This window comes from Arachis stenosperma, chromosome 1 (assembly GCF_014773155.1).
Source record: "Arachis stenosperma cultivar V10309 chromosome 1, arast.V10309.gnm1.PFL2, whole genome shotgun sequence".
Taxonomy (NCBI): Eukaryota; Viridiplantae; Streptophyta; class Magnoliopsida; order Fabales; family Fabaceae; genus Arachis; species Arachis stenosperma.
In genome coordinates this window covers 80,790,300-80,806,162 of record NC_080377.1, presented here as the reverse complement: position 1 = coordinate 80,806,162, position 15,863 = coordinate 80,790,300, and the positions used below count along the sequence as shown (strand labels likewise).

The window sequence follows — 15,863 nt, the reverse complement described above, 5'->3', positions numbered from 1 at the left end:
GACCCTAGACACTTGAGAGATTAGAGTGATATACACTACCAGTGAGGGTTCAGTGCTTGATTCTATGTTCCCTGCTTTTATGAGCTATCTTCTTACAAGTTTACTTGTCTTTCATTTTGTAATTTGAATTAGTGAATTCCGGTTCATATTTGTTCTTGAAAGATTTATTTACTTTTTCACCAAGTAGGTTGAATCATTTTAGCATGTAGTTGCATTCACATTCATAGGGTGCATTGCATGAGTCTTGTCTTTTCCTACTCATTTATTTGGTCTCCTTGAGTTTAGCATGAGGACATGCTAATGATTAAGTGTGGGGAGGTTGATAAACCACTATTTTATGGTTTATATTGTATTTAATTGAGTAGTTTTATCAAGCTTTTCACCCACTTATTCATAAGATTTGCATGATTTTACAATTCCTTCCTAGTTTAGTTCTATGATTGAAAACATGCTGCTTTGGTCTTAATTTAGCTAATCTTAATCCTCTCTTATTACCATTCGACGCCTTGATCTTTGTGTTAAGTGTTTCAGGCTTCATAGGGCAGGAATGGCTTAGAGAATAAAAAGGAAGCGTTGATGAGCGGATATTTTATACGCTTTTTGGGGGTAATTTCATGTAGATTTTAGTATGTTTTAATTGGTTTTTAGTAGAATATTATTAGTTTTTAGGCAAAAATCATATTTTTGGACTTTACTATGAGTTTGTGTGTTTTTCTGTGATTTCAGGTATTTTCTGGCTGAAATTGAGGGAGCTAAGCAAAAATCTGAGTTAGGCTGAAAAAGGACTGCTGATGCTGTTGGATCCTGACCTCCTTGCACTCGAAATGGATTTTTTGGAGCTACAGGAGTCCAATTAGCGCGCTCTCAACGACGTTGCAAAGTAGACATCCAGGGCTTTCCAGCAATATATAATAATTCATACTTTGCGCAATGATAGACGACGTAACTTGGCGTTGAACGCCAAGTACATGCTGCTGTCTGGAGTTAAACGCCAGAAACACGTCATGATCCGGAGTTGAACGCCCAAAACACGTTATAACTTGGAGTTCAACTCCAAGAAAAGCCTCAGCTCGTGGATAGCTTTAGTCTCAGCCCCAGCACACACACCAAGTGGGCCCCAAAAGTGGATTTCTGCACCAATTATCTTAGTTTATTCATATTCTGTAAACCTAGGTTACTAGTTTACTATTTAAACAACTTTTAGAGACTTATCTTGCACCTCATGACATTTTCATATCTAAATTTTATACACTTTGACGGCATGAGTCTCTAAACTCCATTGTTGGGGGTGAGGAGCTCTGCAGCGTCTCAATGAATTAATACAATTACTTTTGTTTTCCATTCAAACACGCTTGTTCCTATCTAAGATGTTCATTCGCGCTTAAACATGAAGAAGGTGATGATCCGTGACACTCATCACCTTCCTCAGATTCATGAACGTGTGCCTGACAACCACCTCCGTTCTACATCAGATTGAATGAGCTTCTCTTAGGTTCCTTAATCAGAATCTTCGTGGTATAAGCTAGAATTGATGGCGGCCACTCTTGAGGATCCGGAAAGTCTAAACCTTGTCTGTGGTATTCCGAGTAGGATTCAAGGATTGAATGGCTGTGACGATCTTCAAACTCGCGATTGCTGGGCATGATGACAAACGCAAAAGGATCAATGGATCCTATTCCAACAGGATCGAGAACCAACAGCTGATTAGCCGTGCTGTGATAGAGCATCTGGACCATTTTCACTGAGAGGATGGGAGGTAGCCACTGACAATGGTGACACCCTACATACAGCTTGCCATGGAAGGAGCCTTGCGTGTGTTGAAGGATTTCGAGGAAGAGTTGAAGTTCAAAGGACAAAGCATCTCCAAAACCCCAACATATTCTTCATTAATAAAGTAACAATTACTTATTCCAAACACTTTTACTTCTTACAATTAAATCCAAATAACCTTATTGACATCCTGACTAAGATCAATAAAATAAATATAGCTTGCTTCAAACCAATAATCTCCATGGGATCGACCCTTACTCACGTAAGGTATTACTTGGACAACCCAGTGCACTTGCTGGTTAGTTGATGAGCGGATAATTTATACGCTTTTTGGCATTGTTTTTAAGTAGTTTTTAGTAAGTTCAAGCTACTTTTGGGGATGTTTTCATTAGTTTTTATGTTAAATTCACATTTCTAGACTTTACTATGAGTTTGTGTGTTTTTCTGTGATTTCAGGTAAATTCTGGCTGAAATTGAGGGACTTGAGCAAAACTCTGAAAAAGGCTAACAAAAGGACTGCTGATGCTGTTGGAATCTAACCTCCCTGCACTCAAAATAGATTTTCTGGAGCTACAGAACTCCAATTGGCGCACTCTCAACGGCGTTGGAAAGTAGACATCCAGGGCTTTCCAGCAATATATAATAGTCCATACTTTATTCTGAAATTGACGACGTAACTTGGCGTTGAACGCCAAGTACATGCTGCTGTCTGGAGTTAAACGCCAGAAAAACGTCATGATCCGGAGTTGAACGCCCAAAACACGTCATAACTCGGAGTTCAACTCCAAGAGAAGCCTCAGCTCGTGGATTGATCAAGCTCAGCCCAAACATACACCAAGTGGGCCCCGGAAGTGGATTTATGCATCAATTACTTACTCATATAAACCCTAGGAGCTAGTTTATTATAAATAGAACATTTAACTAATGTATTTGACATCTTGGGACGATTAGTTCTCAGATCATGGGGGCTGGCCATTCGGCCATGCCTGAACCTTTCACTTATGTATTTTCAACGGTGGAGTTTCTGCACACCATAGATTAAGGGTGTGGAGCTCTGCTGTACCTCAAGTTTCAATACAATTACTATTACTTTCTATTCAATTCTCTTTTATTCTTATTCCAAGATATACGTTACACTTAACTTTGTTGAATGTGATGATCCGTGACACTCATCATCATTCTCACCTATGAACGCGCGTGACTGACAACCACTTTCGTTCTACTCTAGGACGGGCGCATATCTCTTAGATTCCCCAACAGAATCTTCGTGGTATAAGCTAGATAGATGGCGGCATTCATGAGGATCTGGAAAGTCTAAACCTTGTCTATGGTATTCCGAGTAGGATTCTGGGATTGAATGACTGTGACGAGCTTCAAACTCCTGAAGGCTGGGCGTGATGACAAACGCAAAAGAATCAAGGGATTCTATTCCAACCTGATTGAGAACCGACAGATGATTAGCCGTGCTGTGACAGAGCATAGGAACGTTTTCACTGAGAGGATGGGATGTAGCCATTGACAACGGTGATGCCCTACATACAGCTTGCCATGGAAAGGAGTAAGAAGGATTGGATGAATGCAATAAGAAAGTAAAGATCCAAGAGGAGTACAGCATCTCCATATGCCTATCTGAAATTCCCACTATTGATTTACATAAGTATTTCTATCCCTTTTTATTTTATTTATCTTTATTTATCCAATCTAATCATATTTCACTTTATGAGTCCACTTAACTGGGATTTACAAGATGACCATAGCTTCCTTCATACCAACAATCTCCGTGGGATCGACCCTTACTCACGTAAGGTATTACTTGGACGACCCAGTGCACTTGCTGGTTAGTTGTGCGGAGTTGTGAATTGAATTTTAGACACCGTGATATTGAGCACCAAGTTTTTGGAGCCATTACCGGGGATTGTTTCGAGTTAGAAAAGAATGAATCACAATTTCATGCACCATTAGTGATACGAGATCATAAGGAATTTTGATTTTGATATTGAGATTAAGATTTTGTGCACCAAGCGTGCAAAAATGGAAGGAACACAAGGAATTGAGAAGATGACCAGCGAGAAGTCACGCGGTCGCATGGCTCACGCGACCGCGCGAAATGGATGAAATCTGAGTGACGCGTTCGCGTGCCTGTCACGATCGCGCGGATTGGAAGCTGCACGAACAACACGAAAGCGTAGACGACGCGCACGTGTGGTACGAGAAATGCTAAGTGACGCGAACGCGTGGATGACGCGGACGCGTGACGTGCGCGATCTGCAGAATTACAAAAGTCGCTGGCAGAGATTTTGGGCCACATTTCAACCCAGTTTTTGGCCCAGAAACACAGATTAAAGTCAGGGAACATGCAGAGACTCAACATGCTCTCATAATTCACGATTTTAGGATTAGATATAGTTTTTAGAGAGAGAGGTTCTTTCCTCTCTCTTAGGATTTAAGATTTTAGGATTTCTATTAGTTTAGTTCAATTCATCTTCATTCCAGCTTCTATATTCCTTCAATATTTATTTTCTACTTTTATTTACTCTAATACTTTTATTTGTATTTGATTTATGTTGCCCAATTGGCTTATGAACCTTTCCATGTTATGACTTGAATTTATATTTAGACGTAGTTTGATTGCTTTATTTACATGAATGCTTTTAATTTAATTTAGATATTTTTCCTTTTGGCTTTGGTTGATTAATTGGTGACTCTTGAGTTATCAAACTCATTGTTGATTGAAAATTGGAATTCTTCAAGAATTGATTCGATATCTTTTCATACCCTGGGTCGAGCTGTCCGACCCGGGATGTTCGACAGACAAAGCGACCGACCTCTTCAGGTCAAGACAACCCAACCTCTTCTCAGAGAGCTCGGCCAAGTCACAGGAAAGCCCAAACAAAGGGCCCAAATAGAGGAACACATCCCAAATCCAAGGGCAGCCCAAGCCTACAGGGAGAAGGGCGGTTCCCTTGAAGATAAGATGACCTCACTTAAAGATAAGATAAGATAACTAACTTATCTTATCCACAGGAGGTCATATCTCACCATTATAAATACACTGGAGCACCCAGGTATAATTCATACTCTGATTCTACTCAATACCTGTTTAATACCCTTGCTAACTTAAGCATCGGAGTCCCTTGCAGGTACCCCCCACCCTCCGGGGACGAAGGATCGGTAGCATTCTTAGTTCCACAAGTCAGACACACCAGCTCCGGCCGCTACACACTCGCCGGACACGTCGGCTCCGACCAGCACAGAAGATCTCATCTGAGATCGACCTACAGTTTCAGGTAACCCTCAGAACATTGGCGCCGTTGCCGGGGAACCTGGAAGTCATCCCATCACCATGGCGGATGACCATGACATTGACCACGATTCAGGTCTGGAAGATAGAACACCGCACAAGAACGCGGATGTCACGCTACAAGATACCCCGAAAACCAACAAGGATAAAGACTCACCGAATTCCGGGGCATAGAAGCGCTCCTAGATTGCCTAAAACAACTTGAAAAAGAAACCCAACAACAACGAGTAATCGGAAAAGATCTACAAAGAGAGGTACGGCGACATCGAGAATTGGAAGAAAAACTATAGCAATTGGAAGCCGATTGATGAGCGGATAATTTGTACGCTTTTTGGCATTGTTTTTAGTATGATTTTAGTAGTTTTAGTTGAGTTCTTAGTATATTTTTATTAGTTTTTAGTTAAAATTCACTTTTCTGGACTTTACTATGAGTTTGTGTGTTTTTCTGTGATTTCAGGTATTTTCTGGCTGAAATTGAGGGACCTGAGCAAAAATCTGATTCAGAGACTGAAAAGGACTGCAGATGCTGTTGGATTCTGACCTCCCTGCACTCGAAGTGGATTTTCTGGAGCTACAGAAGCTCAATTGGCGCGCTCTCAAAAGCGTTGGAAAGTAGACATCCTGGGCTTTCCAGCAATATATGATAGTCCATACTTTGCCCAACATTTGATGGCCCAAACCGGCGTTCAAAGTCACCTTCAGAATTCCCAGCGTTAAACGCCGGAACTCGCACCAAAATGGGAGTTAAACGCCCAAACTGGCACAAAAGCTGGCGTTTAACTCCAAGAAGAGTCTCTACACGAAAAATGCTTCAATGCTCAGCCCAAGCACACACCAAGTGGGCCCGGAAGTGGATTTTTATGTCATTTACTCATCTTTGTACACCTTAGGCTACTAGTTCTCTATATATAGGACCTTTTACTATTGTATTTTCATCTTCTGATCTTTGGAATCTTTTGATCTTTAGATCTTTTGATCACTTTGGGAGGCTGGCCTCACGGCCATGCCTAGACCTTGTTCTTATGTATTTTCAACGGTGGAGTTTCTACACACCATAGATTAAGGTGTGGAGCTCTGCTATACCTCGAGTATTAATGCAATTACTATTGTTCTTCTATTCAATTCCGCTTGTTCTTATTCCAAGATATTCATTCGTACTTAAGAACTTGATGAATGTGATGATTATGTGACACTCATCATCATTCTCACTTATGAACAAAGTGACTGACAACCACTTCTGTTCTACAAGCAAACAAGGCTCTAATGTTTATCTCTTGGATTCCTGATACACGATGCATGGTTGATCGCCTGACAACCGAGTGCTCGCCTGACAAACGAGCCAGCCATTCCGTGAGATCAGAGTCTTCGTGGTATAGGCAAGAACTGATGGCGGCATTCAAGAGAATCCGGAAGGTCTAACCTTGTCTGTGGTATTCTGAGTAGGATTCAATGATTGAATGACTGTGATGTGCTTCAAACTCCTGAGGGCGGGGCGTTAGTGACAGACGCAAAAGAATCACTGGATTCTATTCCGGCCTGATCGAGAACCGACAGATGGATAGCCGTGCCGTGACAGGGTGCGTTGAACATTTCCACTGAGAGGATGGGAGGTAGCCACTGACAACGGTGAAACCCTTGCATAAGCTTGCCATGGAAAGGAGTAAGAAGGATTGGATGAAGACAGTAGGAAAGCAGAGAGACGGAAGGGACAGCATCTTCATACGCTTATCTGAAGCTCTCACCAATGATATACATAAGTATCTCTATCTTTATCTTTATGTTTTATTCATATATCATCTATACCCATTTGAGTCTGCCTGACTAAGATTTACAAGGTGACCATAGCTTGCTTCATACCAACAATCTCCGTGGGATCGACCCTTACTCGCGTAAGGTTTATTACTTGGACGACCCAGTGCACTTGCTGGTTAGTTGTGCAAAGTTGTGTTTATGCCATGGTATTGAGCACCAAGTCTTTGGGGCCATTACTAGGGATTATTTGAGTTGTGAAAAGTAGTGATCACAATTTTGCACACCAAGTTTTTGGCGCCATTGCCGGGGATTGTTTCGAGTATGGACAACTGACGGTTCATCTTGTTGCTTAGATTAGGCATTTTTCTTCAGAGTTCTTTAAGGATGAATTCTAGAGTTTCATGATGATCTGTTGAAATCTGGCTGGCTGTGAAGCCATGTCTAATCTTTTTGGACCGAGGTTTCAACTTATCATCACAAGAGCTTGTTGATTTCTATCAAACTTGCTGTTGGAGCAATGATCTGCTAAGGCTTGGCTAACCATTGGCCATGTCTAGTGTTTTGGACCGAAGCTTTCTTTGAAAGCTTGGCTGGCTGTGAAGCCATGTCTAATTCCTGGACCGGAGTCTTAGACTAGCATTGCAATGATTCCTGGAATTCTAATTAAGAATTCTGAAACCTTTATTTTCTATTTTCATATAATTTTCGAAAAAGCACAAAAAAATTACAAAATCATAAAAACCAAAAATATTTTATGTTTCTTGTTGAGTCTAGTGTCTCATTTTAAGTTTGGTGTCAATTGCATGTTTCTGTTCTTCTTGCATTTTTCGAATTTATGCATATGTCTTCATTAATCTTCAAGTTGTTCTTGATGATTTCCTTGTTTTGATCTTTGAATTCTATTGACTTGAGTGTTTTGTTATTTCTCATATGCATTCTTATTTTGTTAGTGTCAGTAGTATACAAACTGCTAAAGTTTGGTATCTTGCATGCATTATCTATTTGATTTTAGTTGCATTTTGATTATTCCTCATTATTAAAAAACCAAAAATATTTTTAATTTGTGTCTTTTCAAGTCAATAATACAGAGAATTGAAGATTCAGAACATACTGCAGAGGAATTATACAGAAAAAGCTGGACGTTCAAAATGCCCAGTGAAGAAGGACAGACTGGCGTTTAAACACCAGCCAGGGTGCCTGGTTGGGCGTTTAACGCCCAAAAAGGTAGTTCATTGGGCGTTAAACGCCAGAATGTGCACCATTCTGGGCGTTTAACGCCAGGATGGCACAAGAGGGAGGATTTTTTTTTCAAATCAATTTTTTTCAAGTTTTCAAAGTTTTTCAAAATCAAATCTTTTTCAAATCACATATTTTCAATCAAATGTTTTCAAAATCAATTTCTTTCCTTTTTCAAAGATACTTGCTAACAATTAGTGATTTGATTGAACAATTCAAGTATGTTGCCTTTTCTGTTGAGAAAGGTTTAATGTTTGAATCATATCTTTTCTTGTTAGGTAAGTCATTAATTTTTAAAATCAAATCTTTTTAAAATTGTTTTCAAATCATATCTTTTCAATCATATCTTTTTAAAACCATAATTTTTCAATCATATCTTTTTCAAAACAGTTTTTAATCATATCTTTTTGATTTCTAATTTCAAAATCTTTTTCAAAAATTACTTGATCTCTTTCTCACTCTTGGTTTCCGAAAATCAAATTAAAATTTTTCAAAATGTTTTTAAAATCTTTTTAATTAATTTTCGAAAAAATTTCTTCCCCTCTTCTCACATCCTTCTATTTATGGAGTACCACTCCTCCTCAATGCACAATTCGAACTCTATCTCACTAAGTTCGAATTCTCTACTTCTTCCTTCTATTTTTCTTTTCCTCTGACACCTCAAGGAATCTCTATACTGTGACATAGAGGATTCCACATTTTATTGTTCTCTTCTCTTTCATATGAGCAGGAACAAAGACAAAGGCATTCTTGTTGAAGCTGACCCTTAACCCGAAAGGACCTTGAAGTGAAAGCTAAGAGAAGCTAAGGCACAACTCTCTGTAGAGGACCTAACAGAAATCTTCAAAGAAGAAGAAACCATGGCAGCCGAAAACAACAACAATGCAAACAATGCAAGGAAGGTGCTGGGTGACTTTACTGCACCTACTCCCGACTTCTATGGGAGAAGCATCTCTATCCCTGCCATTGGAGCAAACAACTTTGAGCTTAAGCCTCAATTAGTTTCTCTAATGCAACAGAATTGCAAGTTCCATGGACTTCCATTGGAAGATCCTCATCAGTTCTTAGCTGAATTCTTGCAAATCTGTGACACTGTCAAGACTAATGGGGTTGACCCTGAGGTCTACAGACTTATGCTATTCCCTTTTGCTGTAAGAGACAGAGCTAGGACATGGTTGGACTCACAACCTAAAGAAAGCCTGGACTCATGGGAAAAGCTAGTCAATGCCTTCTTGGCAAAGTTCTTTCCACCTCAAAAATTGAGTAAGCTTGGAGTGGAAGTCCAAACCTTCAGACAGAAGGATGGAGAATCCCTCTATGAAGCTTGGGAAAGATACAAACAATTGATCAGAAAATGTCCTTCTGACATGCTTTCTGAATGGAGCATCATAGGTATTTTCTATGATGGTCTCTCTGAACTATCCAAGATGTCTTTGGATAGCTCCGCTGGAGGATCTCTTCATCTGAAGAAGACGCCTACAGAAGCTCAAGAGCTAATTGAAATGGTTGCAAATAACCAATTCATGTACACTTCTGGAAGGAATCCTGTGAACAATGGGACTGATCAAAAGAAAGGAGTTCTTGAGATTGATACTCTGAATGCCATATTGGCTCAGAATAAGATATTGACTCAACAAGTCATTTTGATTTCTCAAAGTCTGTCTGGAATGCAAAATGCACCAAGCAGTACTAAGGATGCTTCATCTGAGGAAGAAGCTTATGATCCTGAGAACCCTTCAATGGAAGAGGTGAATTACCTAGGAGAACCCTATGGAAACACCTATAATTCTTCATGGAGAAATCATCCAAATTTCTCATGGAAGAATCAAGAGAGACCTCAACAAGGTTTCAACAACAATAATGGTGGAAGAAACAGGTTTAGCAATGGCAAGCCTTTTCCATCATCTTCTCAGCAACAGACAGAGAATTCTAAGCAGAACCACTCTGACTTAACAACCATGGTCTCTGATCTAATCAAAACCACTCAAAGTTTCATGACTAAAACAAGGTCCTCCATTAGGAATTTGGAGGCACAAGTGGGACAGCTGAGCAAGAAAGTTACTGAACTCCCACCTAGTGCTCTCCCAAGCAATACAGAAGAAAATCCAAAAGGAGAGTGCAAGGCCATCAACATGGCCGAATTTGGAGAGGAAGGAGAGGCAGTGAACGCCACTAAGGAAGACCTCAATGGGCGTGCACTGACCTCCACTGAGTTCCCCAATGAGGAACCATGGGAATCTGAGGCTCAAACTGAGACCATAGAGATTCCATTGGACTTACTTCTGCCTTTCATGAGCTCTGATGAGTATTCCTCCTTTGAAGAGGATGAATATGTCACTGAAGAGCAAGTTGCTAAATACCTTGGAGCAATCATGAAGCTAAATGACAAGTTATTTGGAAATGAGACTTGGGAGGATGAACCCCCTTTGCTCACCAAAGAACTGGATGACTTGTCTAGGCAGAAATTACCTCAAAAGAGACAAGATCCTGGGAAGTTTTCCATACCTTGTACCATAGGCACCATGACCTTCAAGAAGGCTCTGTGTGACTTAGGGTCAAGTGTAAACCTCATGCCTCTCTCTGTAATGGAGAAGCTAGGGATCTTTGAGGTGCAAGCTGCAAGAATCTCACTAGAGATGGCAGACAATTCAAGAAAACAAGCTTATGGACTTGTAGAGAACGTTTTGGTAAAGATTGAAGACCATTACATCCCTACTGATTTTTTAGTCCTAGAGACTGGGAAGTGCATGGATGAATCCATCATCCTTGGCAGACCCTTCCTAGCCACAGCAAAGGCTGTGATTGATGTTGATGGAGGTGAACTGATCATTCAAGTGAATGAAGAATCCTTTGTGTTTAAGGCTCAAGTATATCCCTCTGTCACCATGGAGAGGAAGCATGAAGAGCTTCTCTCAAATCAGAGTCAAACAGAGCCCCCACAGTCAAACTCTAAGTTTGGTGTTGGGAGGCCACAACCAAACTCTAAAGTTTGGTGTTGAACCCCCACATTCAAACTCTAAGTTTGGTGTTGGGAGGTTCCAACATTGATCTGAGAAAATGTGAGGCTCCATAAGAGCCCACTGTCAAGCTTCTAACATTAAAGAAGCGCTTGTTGGGAGGCAACCCAATGTTGTATTTTATATATTTTTCTTTGTTATTTTATGTTTTCTGTAGGTTGATGATCATGAGAAGTCACAAAATCAATTGAAAAAGCAAAAACAGAATGAAAAACAGGAAGAAAAATAGCACACCCTGGAGGACGAACCTACTGGCGTTTAAACGCCAGTAAGGCTAGCAGATGGGCGTTTAACGCCCAGTCTGGCACCATTCTGGGCGTTTAACGCCAGAAAGGGGCACCAGACTGGCGTTAAACGCCAGAAAAGGGCAAGAACCTGGCGTTAACGCCAGAAATGGCACCAGCCCGGCGTTTAATGCCAGAATTGGCTCAAAACGTGTTTTTGCATGCCATTTGGTGCAGGGATGACTTTTCCTTGACACCTCAGGATCTGTGGACCCCACAGGATCCCCACCAACCCCACCACCCTCTTTCTTCTTCACCCATTCACCAATCACCTCAATACCTCTTCCCCAAAAACCCTTCACCTATCAAATCCCATCTTTCTCTTCACCACTCACATCCATCCTTCATAAAACCCCACCTACCTCACGCTTCAAATTCAAACCACTTTCCCTCCCAAACCCACCCATACATGACCGAACCATGAGCCCCCCTCTCCTATATAAACCCTTCTTCACTCCTTCATTTTCACACAACCTAAACACCACTTATCCCCCTCTTTGGCCGAACACAAAGCCATTCCCTTCTTCCTCATTTTCTTCTTCCTCTACTCTCTTCTTTCTTCTTTTGCTCGAGGACGAGCAAACCTTTTAAGTTTGGTGTGGTAAAAGCATTGCTTTTTGTTTTTCCATAACCATTTATGGCATCCAAGGCCGGAGAAACCTCTAGAAAGAGGAAAGGGAAGGCAAAAGCTTTCACCTCCGAGTCATGGGAGATGGAGAGATTTATCTCAAGGGTGCATCAAGACCACTTCTATGAAGTTGTGGCCATGAAGAAGGTGATCCATGAGGTCCCTTTCAAACTCAAAAAGGGTCAACTTTGATCAAAGGTTGGACCAAGTCCTCACAGACATTTTTGAAGAGGGCGCTCAATGGAAGAGAGATTCAAGAGGAAAGCCGGTTCAACTGAGAAGGCATGACCTCAAGCCCATCACTAAGAAAAGGATGGAGCAAACAAGAGACCCCTCTCATCATGACATCCCTGAGATACCTCAAGGGATGCACTTTCCTCCACAAAACTATTGGGAGCAAATCAACACCTCCCTAGGAGAATTGAGTTCCAATATGGGACAACTAAGGGTGGAGCACCAAGAACATTCCATCCTCCTCCATGAAATTAGAGAAGATCAAAGAATCATGAGAGAGGAGCAACAGAGACAAGGAAGAGACATTGAGGAGCTCAAGCACTCCATAAGACCTTCTAGAGGAAGAACAAGCCGCCATCACTAAGGTGGACCCGTTCTTTAATCTCCTTGTTCTTTATTTTCTTGTTTTTCAAAAATTTATGCTTTATGTTTATCCATGTTTGTGTCTTATGATCATTACTATCTATGCCTTAAAGTTATGAATGTCCTATGAATCCATCACCTTTCTTAAAACAAAGTTCTTAATTGAAAAAGAAAAGAATTGCATGAATTTTGAATATTATAACAGTTTAATTATTTTGATGTGGTGGCAACACTTTTGTTTTCTGAATGTATGCTTAAACAGTGCATATGTCTTTTGAATTTGTGGTTCATGAATGTTGGCTCTTGAAAGAATGATGAAAAAGGAGACATGTTACTGAGGATCTGAAAAATCATAAAAATAATTCTTGAAGCAAGAAAAAGCAGTGAATACAAAAAAAAAACGAAAAAAAAGGGAGAAAAAGAAAAAGAAAGAAAAAGAAAGAAATAAAGTTGTGATCCAAGGCAAAAAGAGTGTGCTTAAGAACCCTGGACACCTCTAATTGGGGACTCTAGCAAAGCTGAGTCACAATCTGAAAAGGTTCACCCAATTATGTGTCTGTGGCATGTATGTATCCGGTGGTAATACTGGAAGACAGAGTGCTTTGGGCCACGGCCAAGACTCATAAAGTAGCTGTGTTCAAGAATCATCATACTTAACTAGGAGAATCAATAACACTATCTGGATTCTGAGTTCCTAAAGAAGCCAATCATTCTGAATTTCAAAGGATAAAGTGAGATGCCAAAACTATTCAGAGGCAAAAAGCTAAAAGCCCCGCTTATCTAATTAATACTGATCTTCATAGATGTTTTTGGAGTTCATTGCATATTCTCTTCTTTTTATCTTATTTGATTTTCAGTTGCTTGAGGACAAGCAACAATTTAAGTTTGGTGTTGTGATGTGCGGATAATTTGTACGCTTTTTGGCATTGTTTTTAGTATGATTTTAATAGTTTTAGTTGAGTTCTTAGTATATTTTATTAGTTTTTAGTTAAAATTCACTTTTTTGGACTTTACTATGAGTTTGTGTGTTTTTCTGTGATTTCAGGTATTTTCTGGCTGAAATTGAGGGACCTGAGCAAAAATCTGATTCAGAGACTGAAAAGGACTGCAGATGCTGTTGGATTCTGACCTCCCTGCACTCGAAGTGGATTTTTTTGAGCTACAGATACCCAATTGGCGCGCTCTCAACGGCGTTGGAAAGAAGACATCCTGGGCTTTCCAGCAATATATAATAGTCCATACTTTGCCCAAGATTTGATGGCCCAAACCGGCGTTCAAAGTCACCTTCAGAATTCCCAGCGTTAAACGCCGGAACTGGCACCAAAATGGGAGTTAAACGCCCAAACTGGCACAAAAGCTGGCGTTTAACTCCAAGAACAGTCTCTACACGAAAAATGCTTCAATGCTCAGCCCAAGCACACACCAAGTGGGCCCGGAAGTGGATTTTTATGTCATTTACTCATCTTTGTACACCTTAGGCTACTAGTTCTCTATATATAGGACCTTTTACTATTGTATTTTCATCTTCTGATCTTTGGAATCTTTTGATCTTTAGATCTTTTGATCACTTTGGGAGGCTGGCCTCACGGCTATGCCTAGACCTTGTTCTTATGTATTTTCAACGGTGGAGTTTCTACACACCATAGATTAAGGTGTGGAGCTCTGCTGTACCTCGAGTATTAATGCAATTACTATTGTTCTTCTATTCAATTCCGCTTGTTCTTATTCCAAGATATTCATTCGTACTCAAGAACTTGATAAATGTGATGATTATGTGACACTCATCATCATTCTCACTTATGAACAAAGTGACTGACAACCACTTTTGTTCTACAAGCAAACAAGGCTCTAATGTTTATCTCTTGGATTCCTGATACACGATGCATGGTTGATCGCCTGACAACCGAGTGCTCGCCTGACAAACGAGCCAGCCATTCTGTGAGATCAGAGTCTTCATGGTATAGGCAAGAACTGATGGCGGCATTCAAGAGAATCCGGAAGGTCTAACCTTGTCTGTGGTATTCTGAGTAGGATTCAATGATTGAATAACTATGACGTGCTTCAAACTCCAGAGGGCGGGGCATTAGTGACAGACGCAAAAGAATCACTGGATTCTATTACGGCCTGATCGAGAACCGACAGATGGATAGCCGTGCCGTGACAGGGTGCGTTGAACATTTCCACTGAGAGGATGGGAGGTAGCCACTGACAACGGTGAAACCCTTGCATAAGCTTGCCATGGAAAGGAGTAAGAAGGATTGGATGAAGACAGTAGGAAAGCAGAGAGACGGAAGGGACAGCATCTTCATACGCTTATCTGAAGCTCTCACCAATGATATACATAAGTATCTCTATCTTTATCTTTATGTTTTATTCATATATCATCTATACCCATTTGAGTCTGCCTGACTAAGATTTATAAGGTGACCATAGCTTGCTTCATACCAACAATCTCCGTGGGATCGACCCTTACTCGCGTAAGGTTTATTACTTGGACGACCCAGTGCACTTGCTGGTTAGTTGTGCAAAGTTGTGTTTATGCCATGGTATTGAGCACCAAGTCTTTGGGGCCATTACTAGGGATTATTTGAGTTGTGAAAAGTAGTGATCACAATTTCGCACACCACCGATCTTAAATTAAAAGTCCCCCGGTACGATGAAAACCATGAAAAGACTTCTAACTCCCAGATATGACCCTATACGATGGCACCACGGACCCCAACCACCACCTCAGCAACTTCAGAAGCAGAATGTACCTTACCGACGCCCCAGATGCTGTTCGCTGTAAAGCCTTTCCAACAACTCTCACAAAGACAGCAATCCGATAGTTCGACAACCTACCCCCAAAGTCCATCTCAAGCTTTGATGACCTAGCTAAAAAATTCCTAGCCAGATTCTCCATTCAAAAAGATAAGGCCAAGCACGCCCCCAGCTTACTAGGGATCAAACAAGGAGATCGGGAGAGCCTCCGCGACTACATGGAAAGATTCAACAAAACGTGCATGGACATACAAAGTTTACCAACAGAAGCCTCCATCATGGGACTCATCAACGGCCTGCAAGAAGGACCTTTTAGCCAATCTATATCAAAGAAGTACCCGACCTCCTTAGACGAAGTATAGGAACGAGCAGAAAAATATATCAACATGGAAGAAAACGCTCGGTTAGGAGAGACCTCAAAATCGGGGACCTCCTACCGAGACAAAGACAAGGAATCCAAGAGAAAAGAAGATCGACAAGGGGAGAAAATCAAAAAATACCACAATTACACTCCTCTC

General features: G+C 40.8%; 1 non-coding gene across 1 annotated transcript; it reads right to left on the bottom strand.

Annotated features, from left to right (window-relative positions):
- Positions 1-9,324: 9,324 nt before the first annotated feature.
- LOC130955197 (small nucleolar RNA R71) lies at positions 9,325-9,432 on the bottom strand. The gene has a single exon (XR_009076652.1). It is a non-coding gene; the product is annotated as a small nucleolar RNA R71 (small nucleolar RNA).
- Between the last annotated feature and the right edge of the window lie 6,431 nt (positions 9,433-15,863).